Genomic DNA, 26,017 nt, shown 5'->3' with positions numbered 1-26,017 from the left:
ATTTAGCAGCTAACCATAGAGGAGAGGTGGATTCGAACTAAACGGAAGTGTTTTTAGTAACTGGTTGAATTTGATAGTTAAGTGATTAAGTTTGTCTGAACTTGCAAAATCAGATAAAAACCCCAATTAACTTTTGCTTGTTTAGGTTAATTTTTAGTAGTTAAATTAGTTAATTAAATTTGTTCCATGTGTTCGATACCCGACTGTTAGTGCTATTATTTGTGAAAAGGTACACTGCCTAAAATCGTAATAGTTAGATAAATAGTTGGTAAAACTCACAAGTAGGTATAATAATTACGTATCAAGTTTTTGGCGCCGTTTCCGGGGAACGACTATTTTAGTTTTTGATTTATTTGCTTTAGGTTAACCGATCCTTTTTGTAGGGTTATACCTGCAAAAAGTTATTTTTAGCATTAGTTGATTTTTCTGAATAACCGACCTCATAACGTGAGCTTTGTGTCTCACGACGTGAGCTAGGAAATCTCGTATTTTTCTTTCATTTTTGTTGTGACAACACGAGGTGGTATTCCTTACCACGTCGTGGTGAACAGTCAGTAGGCATTTTTATATAGTTTTTGTTCATTTTCACGTTTTTATTTTTGTTTTTGTTGCAGTAGTACATGACCTGTGGATCCAACACACCTTTGATACCTTGAAGATCCAGAGTCAACCATTTGTAAAAAGACGGATAAGAACATAGGAGAAACCAACCCACCAAAGAAATCACCTTTCAAGAATCTCAAATCAGTTTTTGGAAAGAAGAAAGGAAAGAACGTAGGTGATCGAGCAATGCCTCGAAAGACGAAAGTGAGGTTGAAAGCTTTGAGCAGAATCCTAATACACAAGCCAAAAAACGAGATGGCGAACATTGCCGACATGTCTATGGAGGCATACAAGAAAAGAATCCGAGAGGACACCGATCCCGGTTTAGTGCAACCTACAATTCCCGCTACCGCAACATTCAAGCTTAAAGGAAACATTCTTTCCGCGCTTAAGGAAGTTTCATTTTCCGGGAAAGATCATGAGGATTCTTACAAACACCTTGATGAAGTCAATGACATAGCTGATTAATTCAACATCCCGAATGTTCCACGAGAGACGGTGTTGTTGAGAATGCTTCCAGTCACTTTCAAAGGAGCTGCTAAAGATTGGTTAAAGGCGCTTCCACCCGGTGCAATTACTACATGGGCACAAATGTGTGAACAATTCTTAGAACATTTTTGCCCACCTTCTAAAGTTGCTAAACTCAGGAAGGCCATAGCAAACTTCGAGCAACAACCAGGTCGGTCACTCTATGAAGCATGAGAGCGATACAAAGGATTAATAAGAAATTGTCCCTAAAACGATTTAAATGAGCAACAAGAAGTATCAATCTTCTATGATGGGGTAAATATGATGACAAGACAACTCCTTGACTCTCAAGGACCTTTAATAAAGAAAAATCCCAGTGAGATTAAGGAGTTGATTGAAGAGTTTTCTAAGCATTCGCGTGAGTACCACAATCCTTGAAATGATGGAGTAAAAGGAATTGGGAGTGACATTTCTAAGGACATGGCAGTTGTTTTAGCTATGCTAAATAATATGGACCGAAGAATAATAAAATTGGATCAATTCATACATGCTATTCGTGTGGGTTGTGAAAGATGCAATGGTCCACATTTGACTAAAGATTGTCATTTGGACGAGAACGGGAATAAGAAAGCTCAAGTATGCTACTTGAGTAGAGACCGATATGATGAAAATTTAGGCAAACTGGTCGAGGCTTTTACCAAAAAGAGCAACCACAACCTGAAAAGAAAGTTGATTTAGTGTAACATCCCAAAAACACGACTAATAAATTTCATTTTTAATTTTACCAAATTCACAAACACAGAACATCATTGATGCACAAAACCAAGAAAACACAAGACAGTTATATTGTATAATCAAAAAAATCCATGGAAAACATTAGCAAAGCATAAGTACCAAAATCTCTAATGCAGAAAATCATAGTGTGATGCGACGCTATCAAGCCGGCCCCTTCCCCTTCGAGCTAGAAGTACCTGAAACACAAACTGAAATAGTAAGCACAAAGCTTAGTGAGTTTCCTCACCATACCACATACCAATAGTAAACATACTGTCACACCCCCAAACCAGAATGGCGGAAACATTCGGGGGTGGATGACTTCATGTAGTATCATAACAGTTGAATATTTGTGAAGAAAGTAAACACGACCATCATAAATATAATTAAAAAGTTACATTGTTGCATGAGATACAAGTCCCAAAAATAAATTACAATATGATGATTTAATAAGTTTGAAAACTGACGCCTTAGCGTCCCTTCTCCAAAAGCTGATGTTATACCTGTATTACTGAATCCCTGAGAAATACAAGTAGTTTTGAAAAAGTGTCAACAATTAAGTTGGTGAGTTCATAAGCATTTTCGTATTAGAGTTGTATGCCTTTCTGTAAAAATAACTGTGTTTGTTTCTTAGAAAATCCAACATTTTCCATAAATGTATAGTAGTTTTAAAAGAATTGATAACCGAAATACATGAGTATTTTCCATACCTAAAATAGTGTAAGTAGATTTTATATATGTATATCTAATCAAATAAGACGTTTGGTAGCCCCGTAAATCAAATGTTCTAATACTTAGTGTGAATTTTATAGCCGTGCTAATGACCCAGACTGCCTGTAACAACGTTCTTCAGGCATTGAAATGATATGACGTTTGTCACCCCAGACCTGCCGGTCTAACTGTAGCTAACAGTTTAGGTGTGGGATTGTCAATCCCGTATAGATCTATACACAAGTATCACGCTCTCCCTACAGGAGATTATGGTTTATAACACATGACTTGAAATGCATACTTGAAAGTACGTGAAGTTAAATGTCTCGCAAAAGTTTGTATCAAATAGGTATACGTATGAAAAGTCCATTTTTCTTGTAAATGTAAGTGTTTCCTTTCTCAAGTGTTTATAGAGTGTAAAATATCATGAATATCTCGTAAACTATACCTTTTATAGTTTTTCAAAAGTGTGTTTCATTTGAATGATAAACCTTAATGTATTATCAACCTTGCATGTAAATTATAACATTTGTGATAACGTTATTTACTTATCTAACATTTATACACAAAGTGTAGATAAAGTATTAGAAACTATATGTAACGATTTGCATTTTAACATAAGTTTCCTTGCGTTTCACTTGTATTTCTCCCCCTAAAATATAGTAAAAACTTGAAAATATAGGGGTATGAACTCACCTGGAAAGTGTGATGATTTGAAGAAAACGAGATTTTTCTTGGGCAGCACTTCGGCCGGAAGGAAGTGAGTTTCTCGGGTATTTCGGAGCTTCGGACCTTCGTCGGGACTTGGATACGTAACCGGGGCGTCGGGGTAGTCTCGAGGGGCTCGAAAGTGAAAAAGTGGAAGAGAAATGGTGTGAATTAGCAAATGGAGCCAACACCCTCACATCTTTATTTATAGTGGTGGAGGCAGCCTCGTACGCCGGGCGTACTCCGAAGTACGCGGGGCGTACCTCGTCCGCAGCTCGTACGCTGGGCGTAGCTTCGTACGCGGGGTGTACGTCATGCATGATGTCTTCTTCGGGTACCACACTTCAGATGGGACAGGGGGTAGAGGTGTAGGGGGAGACGTGGCCGATCCGAGGCCGTGTATTGAGTACGCTGGGCGTACCCTCGTACGCTATAGCGTACTCCCTCTCGGTTTGTGTGCCCCAATCTTCTAAAATGCGTAGCTTTCGCATACGAGCTCCGTTTTCGACGTTCGTTATATCCACGAGTAGGTGAGAATGTAATCTACAATTTTCATTTAGACTTTGTTGGCAACTTTTGACTTTATTTTTAATTATTTATTTTTAATAGGCCGGGACAGGAAAAGACCGTTAAAAATTCATAACTTCTTCATCCGATGTCCGTTTTCATCTATCTTTTTACCGTTGTATTACTATTGTCGAAACCTTCAATTCTCGTTTAGGTCGTGTCGGCTAAATATCGCTCGATCTCTATTTCGAGTTTTTAGCTGTCTACCGATACTCCGAAACTTAGAAAAATCATAACTTTTTCATACGAAGTCAGATTTGGACGTTCTTTTTAGGTGCGTTCATGGTTTAATGATATCTACGACATTCATTTAGATACCTAAGGCTAAAAATTATTTTATTGAAATTCCGCGTTTTACTCTTAACAGTGTTTTACCGGTTTTTCAGCGGATTTTCGATTGGTCATAACTTCTTCGTTATAATTTGGATTTTTGTGTTCTCTATATTTCTGGAAACCTTGTTACGATATCTAATACTTTATGCAACCTAATTGAGACTTTAGAACATTTTATTTTTGACGCTCTTTTTATTATATCAACAATAGATTACAAATCTTTGACTTTTAGGTCATTACATTGACTTGAAATATCGGGTTGTCACATCATCCCCCGTTAGAGAGAATTTCGTCCAAAAATTTATTATAAGATAAGTAGTTATGGACTAGGGAAAAGATGCAGGTATTTTTGTTTCATCTGATCTTCGCGTTCCCAGGTGTATTCAGGTCCTCGCTTTGCATTCCAGCGAAGCTTCACAATGGGTATGCGACTTTGTTTTGTTCTTTTAATTTCCCTATCCATGATTTCTACGGGCTCCTCTACAAAGTGGAGACTCTCGTTGATTTCGATTTCGTCCAGAGGGACGACGAGGGTCTCATCGGACAAACACTTCTTTAAGTTTGACACATGAAAGGTAGGGTGTACGTTATTGAGTTCCTGCGGTAATCGAAGCTTGTATGCTACCGGGCCGATCCTGGCAAGGATCTCGAATGGTACGGTATACCTTGGATTTAGTTTCCCACGTTTTCCAAAACGTATTAATCCCTTCCAGGGTGAGACCTTCAATAGTACCCGGTCCCCAACCTGAAATTCCAAGGGCTTCCGTCTTTTTTCCGCATAACTCTTTTGTCTGTCTCTTGAAGCTTTTATTCGTTCCCGGATTTTGACAATCCTCTCGGTCGTTTCTCTTATGATTTCCGGGCCGGTGAGAGTGCTGTCAGATACTTGTCCTTTAGCTAGTTGCGTGTCGCCCACTTCAGCCCAACACAGAGGTGATCTGCACTTGCGACCGTAGATGGCTTCGAATGGAGCAACCTTGTCACACCCCCAAACCAAGGATGGCGGAAACGTTCGGGGGTGGAGGACTTCATGTATAGTATCACAACAACGAGTATAATAGTGCTCAAAGTAAATACAACCATCATAAATATAATTGAAAAGGTTACACCATGGTGAAGACATAGTTCTGTTTCATGATGAAAAACACTCCTGAGATGGAGTTACGGAAATGGGTAGAAGTAGGTTTTGTACGAATGTTAAATTTACTCATCCTAGTTACTGTCCTTGCCCAACACACTTAGCTGAGGAGTTCTGATGGGATCCGGTGCATTAGTGCTGGTATGATCGCACCCTCATAGGTCTACGAAAAGGGCACCTTTTAACTATGAGGCTTAAAAAGGTGAGATGATAGTGAGTCTTGAATAAGGGCTTATACGTCGGGAGTTATTTATCTTAGTTCTGAGTGTATCGTGTTCCGGTTGTTTATGGTGTTCCGAAAACAGTTCATAACGAGAGTCTATATATGATAAACTTATGAATTTTAGTAGTATTGCTCCCAATGAAATATTACGCATGCCTCTTTTATTTGTATGATTTTAGCATATTTAGTTTTTAGAGGAAGGTTTTGAGCCTGATGCAGGTCCACACCAGATCATTGCAAGAAAATTTTGGACCGCAATAAAATCTCTCGACTAGTGTAACCGCTTAAATCGCAGTGTTGAGCTTACACATAGAATAGAGTAGCACCAACGCATACTCATGAACCTAATCTACAAGGTCTTGTGAGCAGTATGAACTCTACTCACGACGATCCGTCCCTTGCGATGCCTGAGGCAAAGTCGATGCACCTTGCAGTTTTGCCAATCGACGCTTGGCTGCAACCATTCTCTCTTCGAATGCCGTGTGTCTACCCTGTTACTCTTTTGCCTCTGCCCGAGCGGCGATAAGGTCCTAAAAAGAAAGTTGGTCTTTGAAATAGCAGTCTCTTTCCAAGTCTCGGGTACGTGAGATTGTAGGGTCTGTAGTAGCGTGCAGTTTCCGAACTCGGTTTGTAGTCTCCCTGTTTTAATCCTCGATGTTCGCGATTTGCCGGGTCTTCGCCGGGAGGACTCTGTCAGTTGGTCCCCCGTGGTTGAGGTCATAGCAACCTCGTTGGTCTCCAAATGGTGACAACTGTCATTGCTATCGACTCCAACCCTCGATCATGGTTGCCCAACGGGGTACAGGTCTGATGTAGTCGAAACGGTTCGCGGGAACCCTGACTATGCATGGAGGGTTGATTACCTCCGGTTCCTCTTCTGATTCTTCTCACAACCATCCACCATTTCCATGGTTGGGAAAGTAGGGGTCGCCTGGTAAGTAGAATCTTACTATGTTATACGTGCGAGAATAGGAGGGATAGAAGAGATAATTAATAGACGTCTAATACTATAATTACTTATAGGGGGTGATCCTTATCAGTGATGTTTAAAATCACATAGTGCATACCAGTTATACATAATCTGAGATAGAGTAGACCTTCGAATAAATAACTCTACTCTAAGTCCACAACCAAACAAGGAACAGGAAGTAGAGCAATAGTCATAGATTCTGAGTCTATAATATCTTTAATTATGTATAACCTTGGCGTATACACTCAGTCATTATAGACCTACTAATAGGGGTCTTTAGTTTTCACATAAGTTGATTATAGTATCACCAAATACTCCTATAGTATTTTAATGTTTGTCTTATGTTTTTCAATGTTTCTTTGTAGATAGAGTTGGTAAGTTTTTAGACTTGTTGTCCACCATGACTATCCCCCGGCACATGCTAGTCATTTCTCGGACGAATATAGTTGATCAGGCTATATCCCTCCCAGACTTGATTGCATATCCTAGGGCATATTCACATTGCACAACTCCTCTATTTTTAACTTTTGCGTTTTCCTTAGACATGACACTAAATCGATATGCATGTATGTACTTTTAACAAGAAACTATTTATTTCTAAAAGTATAGTTATTTGAAAATGTTAATTCAGAGACCTTAGTCCCAATGCATTTATAGTTTGTATATCTTATGTGGTTCGATATACTTAGTTCACTATAAACAATGCTCTGATACCAATCTGTCACACCCCCAAACCAAGGATGGCGGAAACGTTCGGGGGTGGAGGACTTCATGTATAGTATCACAACAACGAGTATAATAGTGCTCAAAGTAAATACAACCATCATAAATATAATTGAAAAGGTTACACCATAGTATATGTTTACATGTTTCAAAATCAATTACATTATGATGACAAAATGAACTGTTTGACGATTAAACGTCCCATCCTCAAAATGCTGTTGATTTCCTGTATCACTGATTTCCTGAGAATACAAGTAGTTTTGAAAAAGTGTCAACAATTAAGTTGGTGAGTTCATAAGAGTTTTGTTTGAGGAAAAAGTCGTTTTCCTTGTAAAACTGATAGAGTATGATTCAAGAAAAATCCAATATTTTCCATATAAAAGTCATGTAGTCCTAAATCCCAGGACCGAGAATATATCTGTGTTTTGTACTTATAATGTTCATTATAGTAATGTGTTTCCAAAGAAAATCCAATATTTTCCTTATAAAAGTCATGTAGTCGTGAATGTCAAGACCGAAATGTACAAGTATTTTTCCATACATAAAGTAACTCATGCAAGTTTAAATCGACAAAAACTCGTTTAATTTAGAAGTAAAACTCCTTTTTAAAATAGAATTTTCCATGTAAACTTGAAAGATTGTTAACTCCCTATGTGAGTCGCTATAACCATACTATGACGAGAAAATAACCTGCACAACGTTTTTCGGACGTTAAGATACTATGACTCTTGTCACCCGCAGACCTGCCGGTCCGGCTGTAGCTAGCAACGAGGTGTGGGGTGTCAATCCCAATATAGATCTATACACAATTATCACGCTCTCCCTACAAGAGACTCTGGTTATAACTTACAGGAATTGGGATCTCGTACTCGAACGTACGGGGAGAGAATTGCCTCACAACCTAAGTTAACTAGTTTACACATAGTTTGATATTAGAACCTCTTCCGTGGAGGAAGTAAAATCACCTTTTACGAATAAATTAGTTATATGAAATCCTTAAACTATTACTATTATAGTTTATCAGGTAGTATATGAAAAACCCATTTGTTTTGAGAGTAAAACCTTTTTCATGTAGTAAAAATCCATAAACTATGTTTATTGAAGTTTATTATATGTGTTCGAAATGAATGAGTAAACCTTATCATGAATGACTAAATTTCAGTTTATGATGATAAACTAACAAGAAAATACATTCAATATTTAGAACTTATGGTTATACACTTTGCTCAACATACTACAAAGTGTTATTAAAGTTGTAAGCTGTTAACTAGTTTTTAACCTTTCTACACTGTTTTAGAAAAATTATGGAAAAATCATACGAAATCAAAAACTGAATCCGTAGATTCTGAGAGTTCACAAAATGTGTCTAGTTTATTAATAATTTTTATTATGATTTTTATAAGTCTTTAACTTGTGTTAAAATGTTCATATTCACAGACTGGTCCCAATTCGTTTCTGAAATGATAGGCAGTTTTGTAAAAATCACCATAAATCATAGAAAAATCGTATGGAGATGTGTAAGTAGTCATTTTAAAGGTATGAAGCTGAAATATTTGAATAGTAAACAGTTTTGAAAGATATTAAGTTTAAGATAGTCAAAACAATCCGTGAATAAGACTCAACTTTTCTGATGAAAGCTGTTGTTTGAGTTTAGTTAAGTTTTTGGTGTTTTAACTTGTGTTCCCCCCCTTAAAACTTGAAGAAAACATGAAAATGTAGGGGTATGAACTCACCTTGAGTGATTTCAGTAGATGGATGATGGAGAAAAGAAGTGTTCAACTCAAGAACACTTGGGAGATGCTTGAAGATTTGAAGATCTAACACAAATATGACGATATTTGTGTAAGCAATCTATGATTTGGATGAAGGATAGTAGAATATCTAAGTGTAGGAGGAAGATACTTACCAAATGTGGGGGAAAACCCAAGACCAGCCTTTGAATCTAGAATTTTAGAGAGAGAAAGTGAGAGAGAATGAAGTTTGTTCTTTGGTGGAAAATGAGAGAAAATAGAGGAGAGAGGGGGGGGGGGGGTTTCCAGCCTTGGATCAAGGATGTGGCTGGAAAATGATGGAAAAAGTACAATGAAAGGGCTAGGTATGGTGGAAAGACAAGGGGTTGTACTATGAAGGTATGGGGAGGTTGCTTGTGTCCTTGTCCAAAGGATTAGTCAACACTCCACCTAAATATCTCACCAAATAGATTTTATTCTTAGGCAATGATTTTCCTCAAAATATGATTAAAATATGAATATTTAGGGTTTTATATGTCAAAATATGAGTTTGGGTGAAAATCCCACGTTAAAATAATTAAAAACGGGCTTAAAATGGAGTCGTGGTCGAAAACCGGGCAAAAAGGCGAAAATCCGAAATTGGGGCCGAAGGTCGCGAAGGCTCGGTCTTAGCAGCACTAGAACCGAAGGTAGGGTTCGGCTGGTACATTGGAACCGAGAGTAAAGGGAACCGAGAGTGGAGTAGGAGCCGAAAGTAGCCTTTCTCGGACCGAAGGTCAGGATCTCGGACCGAAGGTCAAGCTCTCGGACCGAAGGTGAGGTTCGGTTCTCAGGAGGTTTCGGTTCCTTAAGGGAGGTTCGACTCCTTAAGAGGGTTCGGCTCTTTAAGGCTGTTTTTTGCGTAGACTTCCGTTTTCGAGCGGTTTTCGACTAAATCGAGGGTCGGGATGCCCCGAGTGATTATAAGAAGTTGAGAGAGATTTCGAGAGAGATTTGGGAGAGATTTGACATACTTGGAGAGATTTGACATACTTGGAGAGATTTGGGAGAGATTTCACACACTTGGAGAGATTTCTCATTCAGAGAGAGATTTGGGAGAGATTTCACACACTTGGAGATATTTCTCATTTAGAGAGAGATTTGGGAGAGCTTTCACATACTTGGAGAGATTTCTCATTTAGAGAGAGATTTGGGAGAGATTTCACATACTTGAGGAGATTTGGGAGAGATTTGACAAACTTGGAGAGATTTCTCTTTCAGAGAGAGATTTGGGAGAGATTTCACATACTTGGAGAGATTTAGGAGAGATTTGACATACTTGGAGAGATTTGGGAGAGATTTGAGGTAGAGAGAGATAGGGTGAAAGAGATTGGGAGAGACTTCTTTTGTGACCTTTTTGAGTGTTTGGCTCTGTAACGCAAGGTTTGTAAACCTCGTTAAGTCTTGTTATGATTGATATATGCCCCCGAGGGTTAAGGAATAATGTTTTATCGAGTAGAGTCATCACTTACCCTGATTGGGGTTTAGAATTTCCGAACACGTGAAAACTCTAAGTGATGCTTTGTATTAGGATTGCGAGTAGTACAATAAGAATCATAATGGAAACCCTAATATATAAGTGTTAGATGAGTTGATCGTTTTGACTTGTTGACTTTGGTTGACTTTGACTTGACCAAAAATTGATGGTTGTCACAAACCTTGATGCTAGTGTGATAACTATTGTTGTATGAGAACTCGACTAGTGGTAAATGGGTATCCCATGCTTTACCAAAATCGATCACACAGGCTCTTAGCATATCTTCCAAAGTCTGAATAGTCCTCTCACTCTGACCGTCAGTTTGTGGATGGTAAGCGGTACTTATGTCTAGTCTCGTACCTAGAGATTTTTGTAGTGACTGGCAGAACCGTGAGGTGAATCTACTATCTTTGTCCGAGATAACGGATATTGGTACACCATGCAGTCGCACAATCTCTCTGATGTATGTCCGAGCTAGTTTCTCCACCTTGTTAGTTTCCTTTATTGGTAGGAACTGCGCGGATTTGGTTAATCTGTCGATGATCACCCAGATGGTGTCAAGTCCGCCCGCTGTTTTGGGTAACTTGGTTATGAAATCCATGGTTATCCGTTCCCACTTCCACTCGGGTATTTCAGGTTGTTGTAACAATCCCGAGGGCTATTGGTATTCTACTTTGACTTTGGCGCAAGTCAAACACTTGCCTACATAGGCAGCAATTTCGGCTTTCATGTTCGGCCACCAATACAATTTCTTGAGGTCCAAATATATCTTGTCTGAACCAGGATGCACGGAGTATCGAGTCTTATGAGCCTCATTCATGACCACGTCTCTGAATCCACCAAACTTCGGTGTCCAGATTCGATTCATGAAGTAACGAACTCCGTCACCCTTGACTTTAAGATTCTTATCCATCCCTCGTAAGGCTTCGCCAGCCACGTTTTCTGTTTTCAAGGCTTCCATTTGAGCTTCCTTGATTTGCGTGGACAGGTGTGAATGGATCGTCATGGTTAAGGATTTCACTCGGCGGCCCGAGTATTCCTTTCGAATGAGAGCATCAGCTACTACATTAGCTTTTCCTGGATGATAACGAATCTCGCATTCATAATCGCTCAGTAGTTCAACCCATCGTCTCTGTCTCATGTTAAGTTCTTTTTGGTTGAGAATGTGCCGAAGGCTCTTATGATCGGTGAAGATTGTGCATTTCGTGCCGTAGAGGTAGTGCCTCCAGATCTTTAGGGCGAAAACGACTGCTCCCAGTTCGAGGTCGTGGGTAGTGTAGTTGACTTCGTGCGCCTTGAGTTGTCTCGAGGTGTATGCGATGACCTTTCCTCGTTGCATTAGAATGCATCCAAGACCTTGGTTTGATGCATCGCAATAGACCACAAAGTCTTCTGCTCCTTCTGGAAGGGATAATATAGGTGCGCTGCATAGGGCTTGTTTCAGTGTTTGGAACGTAGTGTCTTGCTTTTCTCCCCAGTTGTAGGTTACACCCTTCTGAGTCAGGGCAGTAAGTGGTTTGGCAATCTTTGAGAAGTTTTGTATGAATCTTCGGTAATAGCCAGCAAGGCCCAAGAATTGTCGGATTTCCGTTGGCGTTCTTGGAGCTGACCAGTTCTCAATTGCCTTGATTTTGGAAGGGTCCACGTGTATCCCTTCTTTGCTAACCACGTGACCTAGGAAATCTACTCTCCGAATCCAAAATTCGCACTTTGAGAATTTCGCGTATAGCTTCTCTGTCCTTAATGTTTCCAAGACCTGTCGGAGGTGTTGGCTATGTTCCTCTTTACTCCTTGAATAGATGAGTATATCATCTATGAACACGATCACAAATTTTTCCAGGAAAGGACGACATACTCGGTTCATCAAGTCCATGAACACTGTCGGTGCATTTGTTAATCCAAAGGGCATCACTACAAAATCATAGTGACCATAACGAGTTCGGAAGGCCGTTTTGGGAACATCTCCTTCCAGGACTCGCAGCTGATGATACCCGAATCTTAAATCGATCTTTGAGAAGTAGCTTTCTCCGTGGAGTTGGTCGAACCGATCGTCTATGCGTGGTAGGGGGTATCAGTTCTTGATTGTGAGCTTGTTTAGTTCTTGGTAGTCGATGTACATGCGAAAGGATCCATCCTTCTTCTTTACGAATAGGACTGGTGCTCTTCAAGGCGAGAAGCTTGGCCTGAGGAATCCTTAATCGAGTAGCTCGTTTAGTTGGCTGGATAATTCCTGCATCTCTGCCGGGGCTAGACGGTACGAAGATTTTGCTATTGGGGTAGCTCCGGGAATCAAGTCGATTCGCAACTTGACTTGACATTCTGGTGGAACTCTTGGAAGATCTTCAGGGAAGACGTCGGGGAAATCGCAGACTTCTGGGATATCTTTGATATCTTTCGTTTCTTTTTCCTTATCTACTACGTGGGCTAGAAAGGCATGGTATTCTTTGCGCATGTATTTTTGGGCTTTGACGCAAGAGATGATTTGGAAATTGGTACCGGGTTTATCACCATAAATGATAAGAGTTTCGCCATTTGGCAGATTAAGGCAAACGACCCTTTCGTGACATACCGATGATGACATCAAAGCTTCTTATAGTGATCGGCATTAGATCGATTTGGAAAGAGTGTTCATTTAGAGCTAGTGTGCAACCTATGTACATATCGTTTGTGCTTTCTGTTTTACCGTTTCCCATTTCAACTGTAAATATCTTATTGAGTGATTGGGGTTTTTGTTTAAGCAAGTGTTTGAATTCATGGCTCACGAAACTCCTCTCCGCACCACAATCAAAGAGTATGCATGCATAAGTGTTGTTGAGAAGAAACCTACCCGTAACCACCGTAGGGTCGACTATTGCCTCGTTCTGCCCTATTGCCAACACCCTTCCTACGCCTCCAACATTCCTTGACTTAGGGCAATCCCTCTTGTAGTGCCCAGCTTCACCACACCCATAACACGCCTGGCCCACACCGACTCTAGGAACTTGGGTGATTGGTCGCGCTGGTGCTTTACAGAAACGAGCAGTGTGTCCTTTCCTGTTGCAGTTATTACAGTGCATCTCCCGACAATTTCCGTTGTGATGGAAATTGCATTTGCTGCACTTTGGTAGGTTTCCAGCATATTGCTTTGCTGGTGTAGGGGTAACAGGAACAGTGGTGGGAGTAGTAGTGGCATGGACTACCACTATCTGTTGTTTCTTGGAAGGTTCTTGCGAAGATTGACCCTTCCTTTTGTAACAAAACTTCTTCTTGCTATTGTTGTTGGTATTGTTGTTGTTGTTGTTGTTGCTTTCTATGGTTTGCTTTGGAATAGTATTCACGAATCCTTGGCAGACGCCATGATCGATGAGGGACTGTGCCAACTGTTTGGCAATATCGAAAGTAACTGGCTTGGAAGCTAGTACACTTCCTCGAATCTGGGGTGACAGTCCCCAAATATACCTCTCGATCTTCTTGCTCTCTAGAGCAACCATTCCTGGGAAAAGTATTGCTAAGTCACTGAACCTATTGGTATAGGTTATGATGTCCGGGCCTACCATAGTAAGTCCCCAAAGCTCTTGCTCGAGCTTCTGTACTTCTCCTCTCGGGCAGTACTCTTGCACGAGCATTTGTTTCAGGTTTTCCCATCCCATGGAGTTAGCCACTACTAGAGTTAGTGACTTGACGTGGCCATTCCACCACGTTAGGGCTCGTTCGGAGAAAGTACAAGCATCAAATTTTACTTTGCTCCCCTCTTGGCATGAGCAGATCTCGAACACTGCTTCCGTTTTCTCTATCCATTGGGATAGAGCCATAACTCCTCCAGTACCATTAAAGGTTATGGGTTAGCTGTTGGTGAAGTCCTTGTAAGTGCATTCCCCGAAACGACCTTGGTGCTGACCATTGGTAGAGCTATTTACCCCTCCTCCCGACCCGTTGTTACTTATTTGAGCTATTGCCGCTGTCACGACAGCTGTCACCGCAGCTTGAAAAACAGCACCGTCCATCGATGGTGGTGGCGGTGGTGGTGGTGGTCCTGTAGTATTGAAGCGTCGGGGATTTCTTCTTGGTGGCATGATTCTGCCATAAATTAAAAGAAGAGTTCTTGATAAGTCTTTAGGAATGATTATGGAAAGTCTTGGTATTATATACTTTACGTTCAGAACATTACCGAATTTGTAAGTTAATTGTGATTTGGAACTTACGATAATAAGTGTATGATTTTCTTAATATTTTAAGAAGTTGAAATACTCAATGAAATAATAAAAGCGTGTCAATCTCATTGATATTAATATTCGATACATCGATCAGGAAAATTTGACCTTAACACAGGTCTAGAGTACATCAATGAAAATGGGAAAATTTGACCGCATTCAGACCCCCCGAATTGTGTACTCACAATCTGTCGGGTTTACATACATAAAGGAAAGAGTAGCACCAACGCTCACTTGATAAGTATATACATATAGCGCAAGAAGTACGCGCTCTACTCCGAGCGGGTGGTACGATGCGGACCCTAGTACGTTGTCATGGAAGTCCGAGCTCGAGCTACTTGACGTTCATCCTCGATGACGCGCCTCTCCATTGCCGCTTGGTTTTTCCAGAACTCCCTTACCTCGGCTCTAGCATCGGTAATGTCTTTCTGAAGGGAAAGGGTGTGTTCTATTGTTCGATCATGATCTTCGTCCAGGCGACGAAGACGTACCGCCGTGATTTGGGCTGTGGCATCAACGCCCATGATTTGGTTGGCATTTACCCTTGTTTGCTCGCCTTGATTGGCGATGCGACGAACCATGACAGGGAGTGCTCTGTCTGCCGAACTCCCGTTACGGAGGTCATAAAAGCCTTGTTCCATGCCGTAAGATGGACGTTGTCCTTGTTCCCTGCTCCATCGTTTCAGGTCTACAGCCCAGAGGGGCGCCGGGCCCTGAAAGTCCTGTTGGAGATTTGGTACTACATGGGGAGGATTCTAAACCTCGGGTTCTGAGTCAGTGCCCTCATCATCAACATCCTCTTCCTCTTCTTCGGGATCCTCTTCTGGATCTTTCTCGAAAATCTCTTCGGGATCCTCTTATGGATCTTCTTTGATCCAACCACCATTGCCATGATTTGGGTAGTAGGGATCCCCGGGGATATGAAATCCTGCCATTTCGTCTGATCGAGAATGAAGATAAGAGAATTATATATAGAATTTGAGTGTAAAGAGAAAATTTTATGATAAGACCTACACCGAGTCCTCCTATAATTACCTAGTGCATACGAGTTACATACAATTGAGATTGAATGGACCGTTGGATAAGTAGCTTCACTCCAAGCCCACATCCAAACAAGGAAAAGAGCCTAAAGCGAAATCATAAATCCTAAGTCCATGCAACCTCACTCATGTGTAACTTTAAAGTATGCACTTTGCGATTATAGCCCTGTCAGTGAAGGTTTTTAGTTTTTATAAGCTAAATTTTTATTTTAATTGACGATCCTAGTCCTAACGAAATGTCGGGGTTTACTCGCTGGTTATAGTTTTTATTGTGTCGCAAAATACTCCTATAGTATTTAAATTTGTAAGTTTGATACTAGTGTTATTTTGGGTAAGTTTTGACTTGTTGCTCACTACGACTATTCCTCGACATACATTGGTCACATCTCGGATAAATATAGTTGATTAGGCTATATTCGTCCCAGATCCGATTACATATTCCGAGGCTTAGTCATAGTGTCCAACTTGTCTTAATACTTTTGTATAGTTCTAACTATGAAAATAAATCGTTTGCATGCATGTATTTGTACTTTTATGAAACTAAAAATTGAAATTTAAAAAAAAAATAGTTCGGGTGTAAAACGTTTTGACAGAGACTTTTAGTCCCTAAACATTTATAGTTTGTATATCTTATGTGGTTCGATATACTTAGTTCACTATAAACAATGCTCTGATACAAATCTGTCACACCCCCAAACCAGAATGGAGGAAACATTCGGGGGTGGATGACTCCATGTAGTATCATAACAGTTGAATATTTGTAAAGAAAGTAAACACAACCATCATAAATATAATTAAAAAGTTACATTGTTGCATGAGATACATGTCCCAAAAATAAATTACAATATGATGATTTAATAAGTTTGAAAACTGACGCCTTAGCACCCCTTCTCCAAAAGCTGATGTTATACCTATATTACTGAATCCCTGAGAAATACAAGTAGTTTTGAAAAAAGTGTCAACAATTAAGTTGGTGAGTTCATAAGCGTTTTCGTATTAGAATTGTATGCCTTTCTGTAAAAATAACTGTGTTTGTTTCTTAGAAAATCCAATATTTTCCATAAATGTATAGTAGATTTAAAATAATTAATTACCGAAATGCATGAGTATTTTCCATACCTAAAATAGTGTAAGTAGATTTTATATATGTATATCTAATCAAATAAGACGTTTGGTAGCCCTGTAAATCAAATGTTCTAATACTTTGTGTGAGTTTTATAACCGTGATAATGACCCAGACTGCCTGTAACAACGTTCTTCAGGCGTTGAAATGATATGATGTTTGTCACCCCAGACCTGCCGGTCTAACTGTAGCTAACAATTGAGGTGCGGGATTGTCAATCCCGTATAGATCTATACACAAGTATCAGCCTCTCCCTACAGGAGATTATGGTTTATAACACAGGACTTGAAATGCATACTTGAAAGTACGTGAAGTTAAATGTCTCACAAAAGTTTGTATCAAATAGGTATACGTATGAAAAGTCCATTTTTCTTGTAAATGTAAGTGTTTCCTTTCTCAAGTGCTTATAGAGTGTAAAATATCATGAATATCTCGTAAACTATACCTATTATAGTTTTTCAAAAGTGTGTTTCATTTGAATGATAAACCTTAAGGTATTATCAACCTTGCATGTAAAGTATAACATTTGTGATAGCGTTATTTACTTATCTAACATTTATACACAAAGTGTAGATAAAGTATTAGAAACTATATGTAACGATTTGCATTTTAACATAAGTTTCCTTGCGTTTCACTTGTATTTCTCCCCCTAAAATATAGTAAAAACGTGAAAATATAGGGGTATAAACTCACCTGGAAAGTGTGATGATTTGAAGAAAACGAGATTTTTCTTGGGCAGCACTTCGACCGTAAGGAAGTGAGTTTCTCGGGTATTTCTGAGCTTCGGACCTTCGTCGGGACTTGGATACGTAACCGGGGCGTCGGGGTAGTCTCGAGGGGCTCAGAAGTGAAAAAGTGGGAGATAAATGGTGTGAATTAGCAAATGGAGCCGACACCCTCACATCTTTATTTATAGTGGTGGAGGCAGCCTCGTACGCTGGGCGTACTCCGAAGTACGCGGGGCGTACCTTGTCCGCAGCTCGTACGCTGGGTGTACGTCATGCATGATGTCTTCTCCGGGTACCACACTTCGGATGGGACAGGGGGTAGAGGTGTAGGGGGAGACGTGGCCGATCCGAGGCCGTGTACTGAGTACGCTATAGCGTACTCCCTCTCGGTTTGTGTGCCCCAATCTTCTAAAATGCGTAACTTTCGTATACGAGCTCTGTTTTCGACGTTCTTTATATCCACACGTAGGTGAGAATGTAATCTACAACTTTCATTTAGACTTTGTTGGCAAATTTTGAATTTATTTTTAATTATTTATTTTTAATAGGCCGGGACAGGAAAAGAACGTTAAAAATTCATAACTTCTTCATCCGATGTCCATTTTTGTCTGTCTTTTTACCGTTGTATTACTATTGTTGAGACCTTCAATTCTCGTTTAGGTCGTGTCGGCTAAATATCGCTCGATCTCTATTTCGAGTTTTTAGCTGTGTGCCGATACTCCGAAACTTAGAAAAATCATAACTTCCCCATACGAAATCAGATTTGGACGTTGTTTTTATGTGCGTTCATGGTTTAATGATATCTAAGACATTCATTTAGATACCTAAGGCTAAAAAGTATTTTATTGAAACTCCGCGTTTTACGCTTAATAGTGTTTTACCGGTTTTTCAGTGGATTTTCGATTGGTCATAACTTCTTCGTTATAATTCGGATTTTTGTGGTCTCTATATTTCTGGAAACCTTGTTACGATATCTAATACTTTATGCAACCCAATTGAGACTTTAGAAAATTTTATTTTTGACGCTATTTTTATTATATCAATAGTAGATTACAAATCTTTGACTTTTAGGTCATTAGATTGACTTGAAATATCGGGTTGTCACACATACTGAAAAGAATATTCGGGTGCCGACCTACCCCTTTAGTTTATTTCAATCGGATACTGTCGAGCATATCTGGGTGCGCGGCCTGCCCCTTCGGTCTATTTCAACCGGATAATGTCGAGCATATCTGTGTGCTCGACCTGCCCCTTCGGTCTATTCCAACTGGATACCAGGTCTATTTCACCCCTACCATTACTATATAATAACACACATAAATCACAAGAAGAAATACGCGAATAATGATAATTATCACAGAGACAACCATCATACTATACAATAAATGAAGGTTCATCCTTGGTGCCTTCGACCCGTAACATTCACGAAGGGAGAATCACCTCAACTGTGAATGTCAAATCGTACTCCTCGGATGACTCGGGGCTCCTCTTCCCATAGCACAACAAACTTCCTAATTAGACATTGGATCTAAACCTTACCCCAAGGCCCAAACCCTGATTCATAACTTAAGGAAAAGTTTTCCTAATCTTTGCCCTATTGGGCCTCCTCCTCCTAAGGCCCAACTTTCAAAATAAAAAGTCCAAGTCAAACCAACTAAGGTTTAAGGCCCAATACCATAAATCCTAGGCCTAGGCCCAGAGGCCTTAGTCCATAGGTGGGCTTGAGGCCCACCAACTCCAAGCCCAAAATCCTAAGGCCCAAAACCACTTTTTGGCCCATTGTATGTGTACGCACGGCGTACTTGGCACGTACGCCCATCGTATGCTGACCTTGACCAGATACGGGAGGTTGACGCAGTATGCACATCGTACCAGGGGTATGCCAAACATACTGGCCAGGCACCTGAAGAGCTTCCTTGCGACTTAATCAGTTAAGTCCTAATGTCCAAAACATAGATCCATGCCCTTAAAGACGTCCTAAACCATAAATTTATAAACTTTATTCTTTTGCATGCATGGATGGGGATTAAGACATGATTTAAGTCCATAAACACACTTTGTGGCCATTTAACACTTGCATGGTTGAGGCTAAAGCATCAATACCTGATTTTTTATGGCTCCAAAGACCTCCAAGAGCCTAAAAGGACAGGTCATATGGATTGGAACTTCTAAAACTCAAAAAAATCTCAACTATGAGACTAAAATGTAACATAAAACACCCCAAAACTAGATCTAAGCATGCAATGGTCAAGGTTAAAGCTTTATACCTCAAATGAGTCAGAAATGACGCCAAACTTCTGGATCTACAGGCCCTCTTCACGTTCTTACTCCTTCTTCAAACTCATTCTTCTTCAGAATCACTAAATATCACCAAAGATGCTCAAGATTAGCTCAAAATGCATCCAAGAGGATTCGGGTTCGAGTTGAACACTTTAGGGATAGTGCAGGCTGAGAGAATGAGGGTTGGGAGAAATTTAAGGTGATTAAATAAGGTGCAAACCCTAAAATTTAGGGTTTGCATCTGGCCAGCTTACGCCCAGCGTACGCAGGGGCTTCCCCCGATCCGCGCTTCACCAAGGTACGTGATATGTGTATTTTTATACATATTTTTATACATTATATCTTAATATTTTAGCCTTTATTATTCTTATTTAGAACTAAAAGGTACTTATAACGCTTTGAATTATAATTTACAGCTATTAGTTGTCGATAGAGCGGAAAAGAAAAGTTTGGAGCGGAAATCGGGCTTAGAAGCTAGAATAAAGAAAATATGCTGAAGGCTGCCATTACGCCCATCGTAGCGTTATGTACGCTAAGCGTACTGGTGAAATAAGGACTACGCTCCGCGTAGATTTATGTACGCCCAGCGTACTGGGCTTGGTGTCAGGACTTCCTAATCGCGATGGGATTCTCACTACGCCCAGCTTACACCGACTTACGCCCAACGTACGTGAGTCGGTTCCAAAGGTTATAAAATGTGAATATCGGCCAACTAGAAGGGGGAATTCGACTACCATCGATCCTTGGTCGACAAGTAACATATATTTGGCCGTTTTGAGGGTCTAGGAGGCGAATGGAAGGCCGTTAAGCTGACAGGAGCGAAGATCGGAAGGATTAGAGAGCGAATTCGTGTCGGTAATCATGTGGTTTGTTAATGTGACCATACTTAGCATTCCGCTGTGATACTATTACGTTTTTAATGTCTGATTTTGGTGTTGAAACCATTTACTTTATGTTTATGATTAAATAAAACCTTGAATATTGGATTAATTGCTATATTGGATTGTTTGATTTATGTTTAATTTATCTTGCCAAGCTTGTTAAAAGATCCTTATGTGTTAATGACAATTATTTTCTGTTAATTGTTAAGTATATTGAGTTGTATGAACATCTTCTTGATTCCTTGTCTCTTATGATTTTGATGACCATCAAGATTATATACCTAGGAATAGCGAACGTGAAACTTGGATTAACTAGGAAATAAGTAAGTTAATATGTTAGCCTTGTGTGACAAACCATCAACAAGAGCTTAATTGAATTAGTAATTTGATTAACTATTATTACAAGTCTTGGTTGATACGAACTGAACACTAGGAAGCATGTTAGTTTAATCAACTGATCACTATTTGAACTGACTTGTTTGCTAAAGGATTAGTAATAGCGAACGTGAATCTAATCATTTTAGGAATCGGTGAACATGAATAAATAAATCTGTGTGTGCAATTGTCTATGATTTTTAAGGTGTAATTTGTCTAAACCAAAGTACCTAAAGAGATTTGTCTTCTTGTCAGTTTATCGAGATTTGATATTAGTTATTCGTTTGAGATTTAATAATCATTTCTTTATTCCTTTCGTGTGTTTTGTAACCTATAATCAAATATTTTAAATTAATTCACTAGCATTCCCCTTGAGTTCGACACCCTTGCCTATCAAAGCTATACTATAATCGATCGGGTTCACTGTCTGTAAGGTGTGGTTTAGATGCGATAAATTAGGACTTATAAATAAAAAACTAGTGCATTAAATAATTCACATCAATTTTTTTGCGCCGTTGCCGGGGAACGGATTTCAATTAATTTAGTTTATTTGATTATTCGTTATTTGTTTTTAGATAGTTTTTATTTCATTTTTTTAGTTTTATTTTCGTTGATATCATTTCACTTGTCGGGAAGGTTTTTGTTGTTATTTGCAGGAATTTGTGATCATACACATTGATTGGCTTTACCTTTTGCATGGGTTTCGAGATTGCAAGCGATTAGGGAATTCTTGACTTGCTTAGCCTACTACTTTGTTGATTTGTCCAACTCAATCCATGAGGCGTAGTATAGCAAGGCGTATTGTGGTGGTTAAGTGGAAGACCGAACTCTTGCTATTCTTGACTAGTTAGGTCAACTCTTATTCTACTTTTAGTTAATGGTGCAAAGAAAACAAAGGAAATAGCCTAACAGGTCCCGAAAGTTGTTGTTTTCACAAACCATTTCTTGCATGCAAGGGATTTAATCAACAATTGTTGTTTGATCTCGACAAAGACGAGTGATCATGATGTCTCGTTTATTTTTATAACGTGTCACTTGTCTGAAAGTTGTGGCTGTTGCAGCAATTAAAATATTAAGAGTCTCCAATTGAATTAGATGGAATAAAGGGAAAATTAAAATAGAAAAAAAATATGCCCAGCGGAAATTAATGTACGCCATGCGTACTCAATTGATGATCGCGATTATGTTTTACGCTGAGTTGGTAGTACGCCCCGCGTACGAGTTAATACGCTTAGCGTAATGGCGCACACCACTTACGCCCCGCGTACAGCTGAATTACGCCCAGCGTAAGTCGGCGTCAGGTAATATCTTTAATCCTTTGATTTTTTTTTCCTCTTTCATATCTTATTTCACCCTACGCTGTGACGGCCGAATCCTCAAGAAAGCTTCGATTTTTCTTCTTTTCTTGTAGAAATCGACACAGAGGTATGTTATTTGGTTACCCTTTGGCTTAAATTTATGTTTAATTTCTAGAAATTGGTTATAATAAGCTATTTAGAAATCTAGGGTTTCTGCACTTCTTGAATTGGGACCGATTCCATGTGAATTGGAGTTTGATTATGCTTAAATAGACGATTCAGATCATTGGAGTAAACCCTTGGACTTAATTTGGCCTTAATCCCGTGCAATAGCCACCGATTTAATCTTCAGGTCGTACACTTAGCGTTAGCTGGAAGTACGCCCTGTGTATAACCCCATATTTCGATTGCGTTGCGTATACTTGTGGAGTGGTCATGGATTAAGACCTTAGAACGAACAGAGACCCGATTCGAGCGTCTGGACGAACGCCCATCGTACGCTGGATGTACGCCTAGTGTAGTCCAGGCCAGCACCCACTTTTTCATCTAAATTTGTTAATGCTGTGATTATTTTGTTTGGTTGGGTGTTTTGGTGCTTATTTTTGCAGATTATGGCTCGTAGAAATCAACGAACAAATCCACCCGAGGACGTAACCGATCACCGTTTCTTGCAATTCCCACAAACCTTGAATAATGAAACTCGTGGCAAATATGTGAACAACTTAAGTTTGCTGCTCACTAAAGAAATTAACATTGCACCTTCATTCGACTGGGGATTGGCGTCCCAAACTGGACTTGATGAGCTGATCCGGAATTTTTTGCAATACACCCACTTGGACGCGAGTGGTGTGTCTTTGTTCGTATGCCGAGGATGGGAAAGACTGTTCAGGATTCAGGAGCCTGTTTATCGGGAATTTTTGCTGGAGTTCTATTCTACAGTTTCTTATGATCCTAGGAAGACACCCGATGATAGGACATCTTTTTCCTTTCGACTTGGTGGTGTGATTCGGGAGTGCAGCGTGATTGAGCTTGCCACTAGAGTTGGGATTTATACTGCAGACGAGACGAGGAGTGTCCACTTCCCAACATTCCTTGCTAATTGTCTTACGGGACGGCCGGATGACTACAATGAAAATACTTTTTTGGGCGAGATTACTGGGGGAGTTTACATACCATCTACTGCTCGGGGGAAGATGATTCGGTCTACCACTTACAGATTACTGCATCGTTTGATTTCTATATCTCTCACGCATCATAAGAATAGTGAGAGAGTGCCTTCTACATATTTGTATTTCCTGTGGACTCTTGTTACTCCAGGGAGGCACCTGAACCTCCCGGTTGCTTTAGCTACTTACATGGGGAGGAGGGCCAGGGGGCTTCGTGAGGATAGCCCGATTTGTGGTGGCCACTTCATCACACACTTAGCTTGATCATATCAGTTGTTGACGAGGGAGATCACTAGATCGATGGTGTTTCATGATATGAGGCCGATGAGTTTACAGTTGATGGAGTCAATGCATGTACTTCAGCGAGGTGAGGATGGTATTATCCGGATACGACCAGATGACATGGCCGACGAGGAGGGGCAGATGAGCCAGCACCTGAGAGACGGGGGAGGCATAGATGTGCTTCTCGAGGAGCACAACAGGGACCAGAGCCAGAGATCGATATACATTACCTGGCCCAGCGCGTGGACGAGGGATTTCAGTGCCTGGACGAGCGTTATGCGCACATGGAGAGTAGATAGCAGTGGTATGGGGATGCGTTGACCGCATTCTTTTCCCATCAGGGTTTTCAGTACCCGGTTCCTTTTCCTCCACCATACCAGCCGCGACATGATGGAGCAGGCACATCAGGGACGCATCAGCATGACGACAGGGATGATGAGTGACCTAGTTATCCTTTTATTTTATTTTATTTTATTTTGTTAGACTTCTTATTAGTTTTTATTTTTATTTTTATTTTTATTTTAGTATGTATGTAGTTTAAATTATGTTGTTTTATTTTTGTTTTTAATTTTGTTTTCCATGTTGATGCTCTTTGATTGTTTTAGATCTTTGCAGATTTTTCGCCTTTAGAAAGCTGGCAGTAAGTTCAACAGCTAGGTCCGACTGTTGCTAGAGAGAGCCATGTGGGAGTTTGAAGATTATAGTCCAGACCCACAACTTCTAATAAGTGTGGGGTGCGTATCAATTTTGTGAGGGTATATTATTTAGAAGAGTGGCGTTTCCTCCATACATTGATTCCTATGGTGTGGATGAGCTTTTCCCACACTATAGAGGTATTTTGATGTGAAGCAGAAGTAGCATCTCGGCTGCCACGACATGGTCGACACTTTCCTATGTCGTGGGGGAGTTTTTCATCGCGAGAGGAGGCTGCCATTCTCGATATCACGATGTGGCCAACACTTACCACGTCGTGACCATGTTATTATTCATAATATAGATTTCACATCACTCGACGAGACGACGTGGTTGACACTTTCCCACGTCATGGTTACTACACATTGCATTTATTTGCAATCTTTTGCACCACATTTTAGAAGTCGGCATTCTTGATTTATTTACCGGCACATTTAGAAGCAGCAGTTCCAGTTTCCAGTCTACCAGCAAATTTATGGAGCAACTTTTAGCAGCCTCGTTCAATCTCGCCACAACTACCCCAGGGGAGTCTGTTCCTTTTTCTCCCTTTTTACTATTTTTATGTGCTTAATTAGTTTTAGCATACAATGAGGGCATTGTATGAAATAAGTGTGGGGTAGGGGGTCGAAAAAGGAATTTAAATTGAAAAATTAAAAATTGCTAGATTAGGTAAATTTTAAAACTTTATAAACTTGAAATAATAGTTTAATTTAGGAAAATCTAGTGATAATTTAAACTTTTGCTAATATTGTGTGGGATGATCCGATGAGAACCCAAATGTTTACTTGAGCCAACACATGTTATAGTGTATTTGTGGCTTCCCATTTCCTAGTGAAAAGTCATGAGTTATGAAAAGGTAATCTGGTAGTTTATATGGCATAATATGTTTTGCAGCCTAAACCTGAAATATATCCAGGAAAGCTTATGTAGTCATTGCACATAGACTAATACCTTTAGCCAATAAAGGTTGAAGTTAAGCACCCCTGCTTAAGCATGTAGGTTTTGAGCGAAAAAAGTAGATACATGTAAAAAAAAAGAGAGAAAGAAATTACCGAAAAGTGAAAGAATTTTGGAGCAGTCAAAGTATGAAATTCAAAGGTCAAAATTCTGAAGAAATTCAAAAGTTGCGGATACCAAAAATCAAACAAAAAGCTGGTGAATTCAAAGAAATCAAAGATCAAGTATTCAAATAAAGAGATGAATTCCAAGAACTCCATTATGGTATCAAAAATTGTAATTTCTAGATTATGTATGTTTGGGTAGCTTTACAAAAATACCTTGAGGTTAGGAAAGATTTCTGAGGATTGATTCGGAGGGTTGCAGAAATGAATCCCGCATAAGCTAAGGGGTGAAGGTTCATAAGGATTGTGAGTATTTAGGAGTGGGAAGTTTCTTAGGATTTATAGACACAAATACATGCATTGAGATCTTGGGATAATGGTTGGGTTTAAAATGGATTGTTTATACGATATTGGTAAATTAAAAGTAAGTTTGTTT

The 26,017-nt window shown here is 39.8% G+C and overlaps 1 non-coding gene across 1 annotated transcript; it reads right to left on the bottom strand.

Annotated features, from left to right (window-relative positions):
• Positions 1-1,242: 1,242 nt before the first annotated feature.
• LOC145135091 (small nucleolar RNA R71) lies at positions 1,243-1,349 on the bottom strand. Its single transcript, XR_013719570.1, has one exon. It is a non-coding gene; the product is annotated as a small nucleolar RNA R71 (small nucleolar RNA).
• Positions 1,350-26,017: the final 24,668 nt, after the last annotated feature.

The sequence above is a fragment of the Lactuca virosa genome, chromosome 8 (assembly GCF_052849685.1).
Source record: "Lactuca virosa cultivar CGN04683 chromosome 8, Lactuca_virosa_CGN04683_v6, whole genome shotgun sequence".
Lineage (NCBI taxonomy): Eukaryota > Viridiplantae > Streptophyta > Magnoliopsida > Asterales > Asteraceae > Lactuca > Lactuca virosa.
Note: the sequence above shows the minus strand (reverse complement) of the source record. Positions and strands in the feature narration are given on the sequence as shown.